The sequence below is a fragment of the Ambystoma mexicanum genome, chromosome 9 (genome assembly GCF_040938575.1).
Source record: "Ambystoma mexicanum isolate Mex_15411 chromosome 9, UKY_AmexF1_1, whole genome shotgun sequence".
NCBI classification, from domain to species: Eukaryota; Metazoa; Chordata; class Amphibia; order Caudata; family Ambystomatidae; genus Ambystoma; species Ambystoma mexicanum.
In genome coordinates, this window is record NC_090931.1 from 1133227339 (window position 1) to 1133242481 (window position 15143).

The 15143-nt window shown below is 42.1% G+C and overlaps 1 protein-coding gene across 1 annotated transcript in view; it reads right to left on the minus strand.

The window, feature by feature from the left end:
- Positions 1-443: 443 nt before the first annotated feature.
- The window catches only part of KIF5C (kinesin family member 5C), an 870858-nt gene continuing 856158 nt past the window's right edge, over positions 444-15143 (minus strand). Inside the window, exon 26 of the mRNA XM_069616501.1 lies at positions 444-5866. The gene's annotated coding sequence lies outside the window, so the exon portion shown is untranslated. The remainder of the gene's footprint in view (positions 5867-15143) is intronic.

Below are 15143 nucleotides of genomic sequence, written 5' to 3' on the forward strand. Positions count from 1 at the left end.
TTTGGTTGTATAGTTCCTGTGCCATTTTTTTATCTGCCACTCAGTTTATCTCATATGCTGCATCATAATGAAACGTTTTCAAACTTTTAAGAGGAGGTTTCTTTGCAATAGGTATGGCTATTTATTGTATGTGCCTGTATTGCTATATTATTTTTGATATTAAGACGGACTGAATTCCCTTTAGTTTATCAGAGCTGTAAGAGGAAACGTATGCCATTTGATGGTCTACTTCTTTGAAATGCATTCAAATACTTAATGATATTCAAGGTCTCAAAATTCAGTAGTGGTGTTTGGTGTCACAGTAATGCTAAATCAAAGTTTCATCAGGTGCACAAAATCAGGAAATACAGTTATACGTGTTTAGCAGTACAAAACTGAAAGCAAAAGTAACAAGTATTTGAATGTTTATGTTCACTTGTAACAAAATGAAGCCATGTAAACAATAAAGTTTAATTGAATTTTATTGTCCACTTTAACTTTTGTAATTATACAACATGCAGTCTGCCAGTCTATCCATACACTAATGGACAGCATTTTAGAATCAAGATTTAGTAGACATTCCTCAAGATGTTCAATATCCAGTAAAGGAAAGCATCATCTGACACAATTGTAAATGTTTTCCTATTTCCATCAAAACATTTCCTCCATAATGGAATAGTTGTCTTTTCCTTAAAAAAAATTATACTGTACAGTTACATGGAACATAGAGAATACTCATCCGCGATACACATCACACACTTTGCAAACATCCATAATCCTACAAAAGGCCTCGTTCCCCTGTACTTTTCCAAGAATGGGAATATCATTTGTAAAGAGAAGACACAATGCATATGAAAAGAAATACAAGAAATTTTGCGATTGTGGTTTGATTAAGATTTGTGTTAAGAAGATCTATTTTTCCAAAGATTGTATGTCATTAATAAATAAATAAATAAATAAATACATGTCGAAATAATGCCAAGGTACCTTAAAATGACACCGCCGATGTCATCTCTATATAGATGACATGCAAACACAGTGAATGAGAACCTATGCTTATTAGATTCCCTTTGCAGAATTCACAATCATGTTTCATACCAGTACAGTTTTCAAATTCTCTCTTCAAGGTTGCAACCAACGAATATACCTGATTTTAGTTTCTGTATAAATTGAAAATAACGCATTTAAGTGAATTCTATAATATTGTTTCTTTTCACCCCTTTGCACAGTATCTCCTAGCACATATGACATCCCTGAAAACATTTTCACATACATTCAAAAGTACAAATCAAAAAGAGTAGTTCAAAATGCCATGTTTTTTAAAATAGTTTGATCAAAACAGTGCATTTCCTAATAAAATAAAATATTTGTTATGGATTATGTCTGGGTGGGCTCTTACATAATAAAATATGTCTGTCATGGTGCATTTTTGCGGGGCATTAAACATGGCTAGAGACTTGACATTTGCCAATGTGGTCACTCATTCCCTCCACAACACTAGTCAAAGGGCCCGTCACCTGGATAAAGTGCTGATCTCGCCATTAGTAATGCAGAAACTGCAAATCTCCCAAATTACCACCCAATTGCAAACATGTCCTACCCTACAAAACTAATGGAGAGGATGGATTGTTGGAACACAGCTCACATTACAAAGACTCTAATAAATGAGTTGCTCCGCTTTAGATGGACTTTTGGCCAGCAGAGGGAATGGGTCAGTTCTACGCACAGTCCTTTATGACATCCCACTGCAAACAGACAGCGGGTCTACAACTGCACTTGTGTTATAAGGCCTTTGATACAGTTTACCTTGCTATCCTCCTGGAAGGATTCAAAAACATGGGTATAGTAGGCTGGGCCTAATAGTGTATGGAGTCCTTTTTTCAGAATTGGACTTCTGCCATCTCTATTGTCTCTCTTTAAAAAGTTCAATCCTATCACTTTTGGGGTAGCATGGAGGTCACCCATCCCTTCACTTCTCTTCAACATTTATATAGTTCCATTCATCAAGCTAATTAGGTGTCATATCTCTGAGTTCGAAAACTACACCAATGACACTCAATTATGAAGTTAATTGACCTTACTAGGTCTGCTCTTCATATAAAAATATGTCAATTTGCTGTCCATCAATGGGTGAGTTACAGCCTATTGAAATTTAAACCATCCAAGTCAGAAAGCATCATTATAGGACCTAACCCAGAAATTTAGAGTCCCTTCACCAGAACTCAGGACTTGACCCTCCAAGCGAACCAGATAATGAACACTAGGTGTTATCTTGGACACTAATCTATTCATGATCCTCCAAGGAACATCCTTTGTCCAGAAAGGTTTTTGGCATTTATTTACGTTAAAAGTAATGTTTCCATATATTGGACACAAGCAAAAAAATCTTGGAGGTAAATTCTGGTGCTCTCAAAGATGGACTACGCTGACAATCTTTACCTTGGGCTCCCAGCGTACCTCATCACCCGTCTGCAGTCACGTCGAAATGTGGCAACTGAGGCTTTTGCAAGATTGACAATCAAGGATCACATCAAACCTACGATCAGATCATCACTACTTTGACGCCGTGTATACCTGAAAATTGACTAAGATCATTTGCATAGTGACCAACACCTATGATAACCAGACCACTACTTTCATGGCATGTAAATAACTCACTAGACTCATACCAGACATCTGAGCTCTTTCTCTGCACTTCACTTGGTGACCCCAACATGCAGGAAAGCAAAAACGGTGGATCGTCTTGGAGCTTGCAAGTCACAAGGTTTTGGGACCTCTTGCCTTTTTTCTTCGAGGTAAATTCTGCAATTTCACCCTTTGAAAAAGAAACTTTAAACCCATGTCTTTAGCTCCTATTTTGGTATGTATTTAATGGAAAATTGGCAAGTGGCTAATTGTAGTGATAATGTACTCTACAAGCCCACCACATAAGCCAACAACTGTAAAGGTATGTGTGTGCTCTACCACTGCATGTGACAATACATTTTCCATGCCTTATAGCATTCCATTAACACAATCATTGGCCTGCCCCGTTTACATTCTCGTACACAGGCACATGTCATAAGAATCATTCACATAAACATTAAGATTCAATGAATATGTGCAAGAAGCATTTTATATAAGACTTTGTAAAGTGAATATGTATTTTAAAATATCCGATCCCTAGAATAATTTCTATTTTTTAAGAAGACTGGGACATTATGCAAATGTTGAAAGCTACATTTGTCATAGTTGTGTGGGTTTCACTGTATACTTGCAACAATATTTTGACTTTTGAAAGGTTTACAATTGCCACATAAGCTAGCAAGGCCAAATTAAATATATATTTATTGGAGTGCTATAACCAAAAATAACAATTAGAGAATTAAGGCAAGATCATGGACAAGACAGATGCACATAAAAAATAAATCACATTGCAAAAGTGGAAATGCTGGAATGGGGCATTCATTGCATCTGCTTTGTCTTACATTATGACAGATGAATTATACATTTGAAAGCATTTTCAATACACTCTACCAGCATAGATGAACATTAAATGCAAAATCAATATTACGAGGAAATACATGATTTACAAATTAAATGTTAAAGTTAATGCTGGCTTTAAGTCAACACATACCTACTTTGAAAATGTAGCACAGCAACAAAAAAAACAAAAACAATTTAAGCACAACACATCTGCTTGACACTTGGAACATTGCTGGAAACTTGCCATGTTGACAAAAGCTGAACCGTTCACTTGAGCCTCTATGCTGTTGGCTTTAATGTGCCAGATAGACTGACTGGCTGATCAGCTTCTGGCACAGCCTCAACAAAGTGAAATCAAAATGAACTTGTCAAAGACAGAATAAAGCTCCAAACAAAGACATAACATTTAATTCTACAATGTTCATGAGGTTTTCAACACAGAATTTGATTTTAGTGTGGCTTAATAATGGAAATTGATTCACTGGCCAACCATCAGCACAGGTGCACACCTTTGTGTGTAACGCAATACACAATGAGGCAATCCATAATTACAGGGTGGCATTTCTATTCCATTGCCCTTTCTTTCAAGAGCACTGCATATAGATGTATAGAATGTTTTGCCAATTCTGTGGTCTCCCTCAAATTTTGATTCTATGCTAATGGTTTTGGTCCTCACAGACTGACTTTACGGAATCTAATTTGTACACGATGCATGTTGTAAAGTTTCATGTGTTTTTGGTCAGATGTGCATCTGCACAAAATAGATCAAAAATAAATATGAGCATGTAATAAGATCCAAAATAGGTTAAATAATAAAAATAGCCTTTCTGATAAATAAAAAAGCAAATGCTCCTCAAAATAGTGCAATGTGAAGCATCTGCATCTAAGTCTAAATAGACCAGTAGTACATAATCCAACAGATTCTACTTAAAAGTATAAATTAAAACAATTCTTTGATCTTCCAAATGACATTCAGAAACAATTACACGAAAATTCAGTTGACAGTAGCAGCAAAGAAACATTGAGATCATTTATATTCTGAGGAGGTTTTAGTTTGTGCTCCTTCCAACACACTTATTAATATCAGGTTTTTGTAATTAAAGATTAGTTGCACATATACATCAGAAGCCAAGCCCCTGATGGAAAAAGTCCACCTATCGTCCACTACTTTAATCATAAATATCTTGAGTAGTAACTTTACCATTTTTAAAGAGAAATTGTGCATGTTGCATAATAAAAGTGCTTTTAAAGATCTGGGATTTGCATTCTTTGAGCATATCCCAGATGGAGTAAACTATTGGTGTTACTCTTAGGCAGGCATGTAGCATTTTACTTCTAGATGAACCGATTATATTTATTCTTTATATTTATTGTATTCCGATAGCCTACATGTATACCATACTTACACCTAGATAGGTGTATGCTATTCACCAAAGAAGTTTCCCTAATGATCTTTGACCTACATCTGACCTACTTGGAGTAAATCTTGAAACTCAGGTGTGTCTCAAGGGACCATCAGATTCTAACGCTGGACCACATGCCCACTGATATAGGTGTGCCGTATTAAATAACAGGAGAACAGAAGACAATGGAAACATTTGTATCGCATTCAGCAATAATTGCCAAACTATTATCAAGTGCCTTAAGTATATAGAGGCCGAGAGATGATCAACTTTGACAGCAATAAAAAGATGGGGCACTCACCCACAACCAAATGACTGAGAGATGGAAAAATAGCCAATTAAAGAGTCAATCATTAGGTAACAAAATTAACATTTACATACATGTGTTTACATGAAGATCAAGTTTCAAAATCTGAACACGTGTTTGTAGGAACATGTTTCTTATCTGCCAATGACATGATGTCGAATTATAAAGAATGCCCGGCAGTCTGCTTTGAGCAGATCTAAAACATTACTACTGTATTAAAAGTGTATCTTTGGGGAATATCTGAATTTGATCAAGTTTATAACATATAAACGAAAGCATATAGCAGCCCATCTGTATCCCCTAAAAATATAAAAACAATATGATTTTTGTACAATAGATTAGTGGGAGAGATGTTGCACCATTCCATGCCTAGGACAGCACATTGTTAAATTACACTGGAAGTTGGAATTGGAAAGAATTGTTTTTTTCTGATGTAAGATTGCCCAACGCAAGAAGTCCATATTCTTCTCAGTGCCAAGGATTCAGTGCAACCGATGAGGGGGAATTGCCTGATCTTCAACAGCTCAATAGGTTCTTATGTTCAATAGGTGGTCTATTTAGGAGCTGAGATTTCTGCACTTCCACAGACCGTTTGAAGGTGAGAAAAACTGGAAACCAGTGCACTGGTGAGATCTATAGTACAGAATGTGGACCATGTGGTAAATCCATTGAAACCAATGTCAGTCTGTAGCATGCTAAGTGGGTGTCTCACCTGCAAAACAAAATCAAAAGGAAAGGGTTAGCAGGCTATCATGTCAGTATAGCAGTGCTTGCATATATTAAAATGGCAATGTTATTGAATGCATTCACAGTAGACAAGTCCTGAGAACGAAGTACACACTCAGAACTATTGCATTGTTGCTCTTATTGATAAAGGACAGCTGAATCCCCGAAGGGCATAGTACCAAACTGGGGCCAGGTGATCAGGGTCACCATCATGTTGACCTTGCTTAGAAGCCGGCAGCACTATGCATGCTGAGATTTGAAGGCCCATATATTTAATGGGCAGTGAGGAACATCAAGTCCAAGAATGCAGAGTGCCGTTTACTTAAAGATTTAAAATTCGGTGACCCTCAATGCCACAGATCCAGTTAGAAAACATGGGAGTGCAGTGGGGCAGAATGAAGCAATGCGACCCTGATGGATGGGAGAACCATATCAGTAATGCCCTGGAAACTAAGGTAAAGGCCAAAGACTTGTGAGGGTGCTAAACAAGGACATCTACAATGTCATTACAGACAGGGCCAATCCGCCTGGTATGGTTGTATCGCCATTAGCACATGTGACCAAACAGCACGGGGGCTAATGGGATATTTATGAAAGTGTTTTTTGATGCAGCACTGTCGGCTGTGCATGTCATCGCATAAAAGAACATTGTTTACGAAGTTAAGATGGCCACCATGGGAGACGCGAAAGGGCACTCTGTACTACTCCTCTCCATTGCGGCATCCATATTAAAGGGGACCAGTGTTAATTTGATATATGATATGATATGATATGGCATTTATAACGCACCTATACACAAGTGTTTCAAGGCGCAACGAGGCAAGGGAGGGGAAACAGTGGGAAGACAGAGAATGATCCTACTAGGCCAGGTGTCATTCAGATCTCGCAAATGCATGGGTAGGGAGAAGGGGGAAAAGTACCTGGGGGAAGGGAGAGGGGAAAGTGCAGTACATGGGATAGAATAAATAAGATAAATAAAAGTGGCCAGATGGTGGCAAGTGCAAGGTAAGATCAGACATAAGTGCTGGTAGGGGGACTGTAGGGATACAGAAAACAGTCCCCAAGTGCGGGTGTTGCCAGGGAGGCAGGGCAGGTGTGCAAAAGGTGGACCTGGCCCCAAGATCAGAAAGGGTGCCCAGGTAACCAGTGCAGTTTCGGCCAGGAATGTCAGAAGGGGAGAGAGGCAGAGAAAGCAGAAGCAAAGAGGAAGGTTTTGAGGTGTTTCCGGAACCGGAGATGGTTCTCCTCAAGTTTCAGGGAGGCAGGAAGGCTGTTCCAGAGGGAGGCCCCTGCCGAAGTGAGAGATCGACCACCAACTCGTTGCTTGGAGAAGTGACTGACCCTGAGGGAGTTGGAGGCAGATCAGCGAAGAGCCGAGAAGGAAGGTATTTGGGAAGAGAGAGTTGAAGGTGTTGCAGCCCCAGGCCCCAGAAGGCCTTGTGGATAATGCAGAGGGTTTTGAACTTAATCCTTGCAGCCACTGGGAGCCAGTGCACAGATTTCAGTCCTGGAGAGATATGATCCCTGGGCTTGAGGCCAAGGACAAGTCTTGAAGTCCTGTTTTGGATAAGTTGCAGAGGGCAGAGAGTAGAGGCAGGCAGATTTAGATAGAGGCTGTTGCAATAGCCAGCCTAGAGAGAACCAGGGCTCTGGAGACGGTGAGCTTCTGGGGGAAGGAGAGGAAAGGAAGAATACCTCTGAGGAGGTGCATCTGGTAGTGTGACTTCTTAGATACATCAGAGCTGTGAGGAGAGAAGGAGAGTGTGGAGTCGAAGAAGACCCTGAGGTTTTTAGCCTTGCAGGTGGGAGCAGGAAGAGGGCCAAAAGAGGCCGGCCAGAGAGCGGCAGGGAAGGAGGGAGAGGGTATGCCGATGAGGAGAATCTCGTTCTTACTGGCATTAAGGCAGAGGTCATTGGCGGCACACCACTCCTGGATGCAGACAGTCAGAGATGAGGGAAGGAGAGGAGGAGGGCGAGGGTAGACTGAAAATTAGCTGGGTATCATCCACACAGCACTGAAAATTGGGGCAGAGAGCGGCGATGCGGTGGGCAAGGAGTGCCAGGTATTGGTTGAACAGCCAAGGAGAGAGGTTAGATCCCTGGGGGACACCACATGTAGAGAAAAAGATATCGGAGAGGAAGGACCCAAGTTAGACCTGGGAAGGTCGGTTGGAGAGGAAAGAAGTAAGCCACGCCAGAGCCTTTCCAGTGATACCCAGGTTATCACCGAGACGGTTGAGCAGGATGGCATGGTTGACAGTGTCAAAGGCAGAAGAGAGATCAAGCAAGATGAGGACACACAGGGTGTTGGAGTCAAGGTTGGAGAGCAGGTCTTCACGGATGTTCAGGAGAGCAGTTTCCGTACTTCTGGCAGCCCTGAAGCCAGACTGATGGTCATGAAGACAACCAACAGATTTGGTGTGGAGATTAAGATGGGAGATGGCCAGTTTCTCCAGAAGCTTGCCCAGGAAGGGAGTGATGGAGATTGGGCGATAGTTAGCCGGTCAGCAGAGGGTTTCTTAAGAAGAGGGTGCACAATAGAGTGCTTCAGGGGGACTCCAGTGGCGAAGGAATGATTGCAGAAATCAGCCAGGGCAGGAGCCAGGGAGTCGATGTGGTCCTTGTTTTGGAGGAACAGGGGTGAACCTGTTTTGACAAGACTTTCATAGATCGGACTTGTCGAGAAACCTTGTCTGCAGAGAAAAGGGGAAAGGCAGAGAAGGAGGGGGGGTGGCTGTAGAAGGGCCAGAGGAAGAGCAGGGAATAGAGGGAGGCGATAGGAGGAGAGTGAGGATAGGATGTCCTGAGTTTTTTAGATGAAGTGAGAAGCCAGTGCCGTGCAGAGGGCCTGGGAAGGGACAGGAGAGGTAGAGACTGCGGCAGGATTGGCCAGTTCCTTGCAGATTTTATAGAGTTCAGCCGAGTTGTTAGATGCCACAGAGATCCGGGCTTGGATATGGGCTCTCTTCTTGGTGAGAACGGAGAGCCGGTATTGTCTTTGCAGCAGGCGGCAGGCCAGTTTGTCAGAGGATGAACATGAAGCACGCCATTTCCTCTCAGCCACCCTGCACTTGCGTTTTAGGGTGACGAGATCAAAGTCATACCGGGAGTTACACTTGGCTTTGGGCTTCAGGTGGATTCTCATGACAGGGGCAAGGATATCAAGAGTATCAAATATAGAAGAGTGGAGCATGGAGAGGGCTGTGTCAGGGTGAGAGTCAGCCAAAGTGGGAGGAGGGGGGGGGAGAAGGTGGCAGCGAAAGCCTCAATTGACATGCCCTTCATGGGTCGGATGACCGCGAAGGTGGGTGGCAGTGATGAAGGTGGCTTGGCCAGCGGGCAAGGGAGGGTGAGGTGTGAGGATAGGAGAAAGTGATCACTCCAGGAGAGGGGAGTGGAGGGAGGGAAAGGTCAGAGGAGATCAGAGCATCGAGAATGTGCCCTGCAGAATGATTCAGGCCAGAGGGGAGAATGGTGAGTGAGAGAGAGTCGCAGAGGTCACGAAAGTGACCAGCGGGGGGACAGGAGACATCCAGGTGGATGTTGAAGTCTCCAAGAAGGAGGAGTTGAGTGGTTGAGGCCAAGAGTGAGGAGGAGAGGACGGCCCACTCGGAGAGGAAGGAAGAAATCTGACCAGGTGGCCGATAGATAGTAGCCACAGTAAGGGAATGGCTAGGAGAGAGAGAGAGAGAGAGAGCTGGCAGACAAGGCATTCAAAAGAGGAGTAGGTTTGCGTAGGAGTGACAGAGGCAGGAATCCACTCAGGGAAGATAAGGGCAACCCCCCCACCACAGCGGTTGGGCCTGGGCACGGAGAGGATCTTGTAGCTGTCAGGTAGGAGCATGTCGAAGCTGGTGACTCAGCTGGTTGTGACCATGTCTCAGTGAGAGCGAGGACATCGAGGTCAAGTTCTTCAAGGAGGCGGCAGATATCGGAATGTTTGACAGCAGAACGAGACTTAAGAGTGGCAATGTGGAGAAGGTTGCCATCCTTGAAGGACTTCCGGGGAGGGGTACAGATCAGAGGTACGCCCTGCGGAGGTATAGAAGGAGCCCGAGAGGGGGCAGAGAGGGAGGAGGAAGGCAAGGTAGCCAAGGGAAGGGGACAGTAGGAGAAGAAAGAAAGTTGATGGGGCGTGGGAAGTATCTATCAAAGAGGTGAAGGTTGGCCTGAGGGTCTTGGACCAAGACAGTCTGATTAGAGTAAACATTTATGATGACCTTAGAGGAGTGGAAGGAGGCCAAGAGGACATCCCAATGGGTGCCACCATTAATGGGAGAAAGGAGCGAGCACAGAGACCATATGAAGGGTCCATAAGTCAGGTGAAGGCACGACAAAGAGGATGTCAGTGAGAGTTTCCTTGGAGGAGGCACTGGTGTATGTGTCAGCGATAGGGAGGCCTGGGTTGGAGACCAGGATGTCCTTCTTAAACTTTTTACTACCAGATTAAGTGAGGAGAGCAGGATAGTCAATAGAGAAGCAGAGAAGATAGGAGAGATAGAGAGCACCATAGAGTAGGTGGGAGAGGACGGAGCCATGGGGAGTGAGAGGGGAAGAAGACAACAGGCGAGAGCAGGCGGACAAGATAGCGAACTGCAATCAAGTTGTGCAGTAGGACAGACTCTCATGGTTAAACAGCTCACAATGCTAAAATATAGAACTGGGGAGAAGCCACCTAAGTTTGAGAATCCTGAAAGGAGAGAGAAAGTCCTAGTTTTTCACAGCACAAACTTTTTAAATACTGGTACAGTGCGTATTAAACATGTGGAGAAGCCACCAAGTTTGAGAATCTTGAAAGGGGAGAAAAAGGCCTAGTTTTTCACAGCGCAAAATTTTAAATACTGGTACAGTGCGTATTAAACAACATGTGGAGATGCTACCAAGTTTGAGAATCCTGAAAGGGGAGAAAAAGGCCTAGTTTTTCACAGCGCAAAATTTTAAATACTGGTACAGTGCATACAACAACACAGGGGATGACACAGCCGTGTTTAGTAGTCTGAAGGAGGGGTAGGCAGGGAGCTAGAGGGATTAATCAGTGGAGACTGACTGGCAACTGGCGTCCCCTGCGGACACCTGCAGACACAACAGGAGCCGCAGCCATGGGAGCAGCCCTTTGCCTAAGGGGCCCTTAGCCGTGGGGGCTGCCGGGCAACAGTTATCATGCCACTATACACTATAAAAGTACAAATGAAATTGAAAACTAGGAAAATCTACTGTACTGGAAGCAATCCATAATACAGATTTAGACAATAGAGCAAATAGACACTATTCACTTTAATTTGGCTGCCGCAGTAGAGAGGAGAGTAGTGGATCTAGCCCTACATATACTTTTACCAGATTGGGTATAACAATGCAATTCAAAATGGCATCAGCAAGCAAAAATGCAATTTGCCAAGCAGTAACAATTATCACACTGTTACAAGTTGAACTTCAAAAGCGAAGCAGTGATTGGAAAGAATTCATTGTTACTTAGCCTTTGTCATGAATTCATATATAATATTCCTTTCTTCTTTATTTCTTGTTTTCTTTTTGCTGTATTTTCTTTACCAATGTTACTTCTTACTCATGGATTTTCCTAGCCATAACTTGACATATATTTTCAAACAACTGTATAAAAAGAAGGGCCTGAAGAAGCTCACTACAGTGGTTGTGCGATGCTAAAACTCCACTGTGTGAAACAATGCTGGCCAAGGCTGATCATTTGATATTTGGTTGATATGCACAAATATGTAGTTAGAACGATAGCAACGAAGCTGATAATATATGATGTTGTTCAGTTGTATTTAGTTCCAATTAAATAACGTTTTATATTGATTGGCAACAGGCGTATCTATTAGTGTTGAGTAAATACAATAAATTAAGATCATTCTTTAATATCGAGCATTGAAGGTGTAAGTCTAAGAGCACATGGAAGAACGATGGAATGAGTAGGAGTAATTAAACATGTTACACCAAAGGAGACAAGTGTAAGAAATCATTCTCTTTGCAGCCTAAACAACATGTTAAGATAAACCTAATTCATTTGCTATTAACTTAAAAAAATAGTTTTAAAAAAGCTGAATGCGCGTTTTGTGCGAATTTGGCATGGCTAAAAAAAACGATGCCCATAATAACGAACTAGGGGAGCAAGGTTTGCGGGGTTGTCTTTACTCCTCTAGTTAGGTATTATGGGCTGCAGGGTTTGCAGGGGTGTCACACAATAAATGTATAGCGGGGGATAAACAACCAAAATCCCAAAAGCTTGAGTTACAAAATGCGAGTAAGTGGGCTTCGCAGTTTTGTAAATCGAGCTTTTGGGATTCGGTATTACAACGTAGGTCCATTCATTTGACATAAGTACTAGAGCTCAAGCATACCCTAAGTTAGACCTTGACTTTTCCTGTTTGCAACGTTATTTTAAGCAAAGACTGAACAACCAGTCTTAGGATATTCCTCATCCACGTACCAACAGACCTAGTGCAGCCATCACTCTTACCAAACCAACTATGCTCATCTTCCCAGTGCCCGTAGATATAGGTGATGTGCCATATAGGACTAAATATAATTTAGCCTTTTAAGCATGGTAACTGTATGGCACTAAATACTAAGATTTGTACATACTATTAATGATTAGCCTACTCCTTTCATTTGTCGTGGCCACTATTGCAGTCTCATGGATCTGTTTAAGATGTCATGTCACCATATATACATTCTAGTCAATATCGAAAATAAACATTTTGAAATGTATAAAAAAAAGTGTACAATTGTCACATCCTGGGTTGGCATCAGGCGTTTACATGAAGTGCGATATCCTTTCTGCCTACGATTTTGGTGAAATTCAACCAAACACTGCTTAAATGCTACCCCCTATGCAATTACACATCACCAGCATTCAGCAGCTCTTAATTAGGTGAACATTTATTTATTATTTCTACTTGCCAGCATGGACACCTTTGTGGTTCCACCTAGATTTATAGCAAAATATATTTGTAATATTTGTCCAGGCAGATATAAGCAAGGCTCTGAATTCCTGAACATATGTTAAAAACAACAATAGTATTGCTCTGTTTGGTGGTGCATTGGGAGCAAAGGTGAACTGGCAGAGTAAGTTGCTGTGGTACCTGATCTAAAATGGGGTCTAAGAGATGCAGCATAGGTTACTGTGGCACCTGTTCAACAGACTGTGTGCTTCAAGATAAAGTGTCTATTCCCACTTTCAATGTAAAAACTGAATTTTCAACACAGCTCCGAAGAGTAGGAGACTTAATGGTGACTCAACCCGTCTTCCTGTGTTGGACCCATACCATTATAGGTGAAATCCTTCCTGCGCTGTGGGGAGCACACCTTTTAAGCCGACTCCCCACTCACACCCAGCACACTGCAAGGTAAGTAAGAGGAAAAAGTCTACGTACTCCCTTCTGCCACTAATGTACTTTTACAGGCCAAAGGTCACTCCGGACTTGTGATATGGTACAGGCCTTCTCGCTTTTAATAATAGGAAATGGTTAGATCGTCAGGAGGGGATTATCTGGCGGGATGTTTTGCGACTGCCTTGTTCAGTGCCCATTAGTATTATACGTCTGGAATTAGATATTCAGTCCTGGCGGTCCATTCATCAGTATAGACGTGTGGACCTATACAATAAAATAAAGGAGGGCGCAGATCATTCTCTGTACGGTGAACTAAACATGCTCCTGGATCAGGGTAATGTACCTACTCTGCTGAAGTTGAAACAGGAATGTGAACAATATTTGGCAGGGGCCAATATTCAGGGTAACATACCTTGGCACAGGGGTAAAATAAAGATGCGACAATGTAATATAATTTGTAATGAAATGGATATCCAAAAGATATCCCTGTACAGAAGAAATGTTACTTCATATACAAATATGATTAATCTAAGAGCCTGGGCAATTCAATTCCCATCTGAAAAAATTACACACATTAGAGGTAATAGGGCCTCATTTGGGGATTGAGAAAAATGAGAGAATGTGCAGGCTCTCTAAAATGTCAGAATTTGAGACACTCGACCATCTAAACATGAAATTTCCAGCGGCTACGGAAATAAGGATTCACCACTTTGAAAAGTTTGTACATTCAACGTCTACTGTCATTAGTTGTAATCACTGGTCGAGCCTTACCAAAGGAAGACATACTTCTATTATAGTGGCTCTTGCAAGGTGTATTAGAGACATTATCCATGAAATAGATAAGATCTAAAGGAGTAAGTCCCCTACCTTTTAGCATGTAATTTGATTCTGATCATAATGCAAGTGTTAACAGGGTGTTTTAGGATTTGTAACTATATAATGAATTGCTGCTTTTTAAAAAAGTTTTTAATCAGTATTTGAACTGAAAATTAATTAATGCTTCTAATTTTTTTCCTCGTAATTGAATGAAATAGATGATTGTGTAAGGTTTTCTTTTAACTAAAACACAATAAAAAATAAAATAATAATGTGCAAGAGGTGCCTTGCATCAGAGCAGTGTGGGGTATTATGTATGCTGTGAATAGCATGTTTACCCCGGATGCTGAGGGTGTGCAGGGGAAGTTCCAAGACGTAACAGGGGCTGGTGGACTCCACTAGGGTCGGTGCTGCCCTGCCCTGTAGCCAGCTTAATGTGGCTCACAGCCCCTGAAAGGCAATGAGTGATATTTCCCAAATAAATTAGAACTGCAAGAAGGCTGTATAGCCATGATCAGTGCAGGTGACCCAGCCCCCAAAGTGGCTTTTGGGGGCACCAAGGCTCTTCAACCCTCCCCAATATAGAGCATCTCTAACCTGGACATACTTGGCCTGTCTGAAGCCTCAATGTGTGGGAGTGAAAATGATGGTTCAATCAGACGTGGTGTATATTATATGCCTCCCTTGGGTAACATACTCTGCAGCAATTTTCATTAGGATCATGAACATGGGTTATGTGACTAACACTTGCATGGAGAAGGTGGTTTCCATTACACATTCCACACTGCATGCCATAACAGAATTTACTTACATCTGCTTAATGTCTCTGCAAACCTGGAGGTGCCTGTAGTTGGCCAGGATTGGCAGGGATGCCAGTTGTTATAGTCACCCAAAGTAGTCAGAGCTGTGGTCAAAGCATGTAGTAAAGGCCATCCTCTCTAATTCGGGCGTACTATGCATTCATGTGTGTGACTAGCCAGAATATTCATCATGCATCTATTGGTCAGAAGGTGGGCTCTAGTACCAGGTAGCTCTAATTTGGTACAATACACAAAAGTGAATTTTAGCTATAGAGGGTGGGGATGCACCAACCTGAAT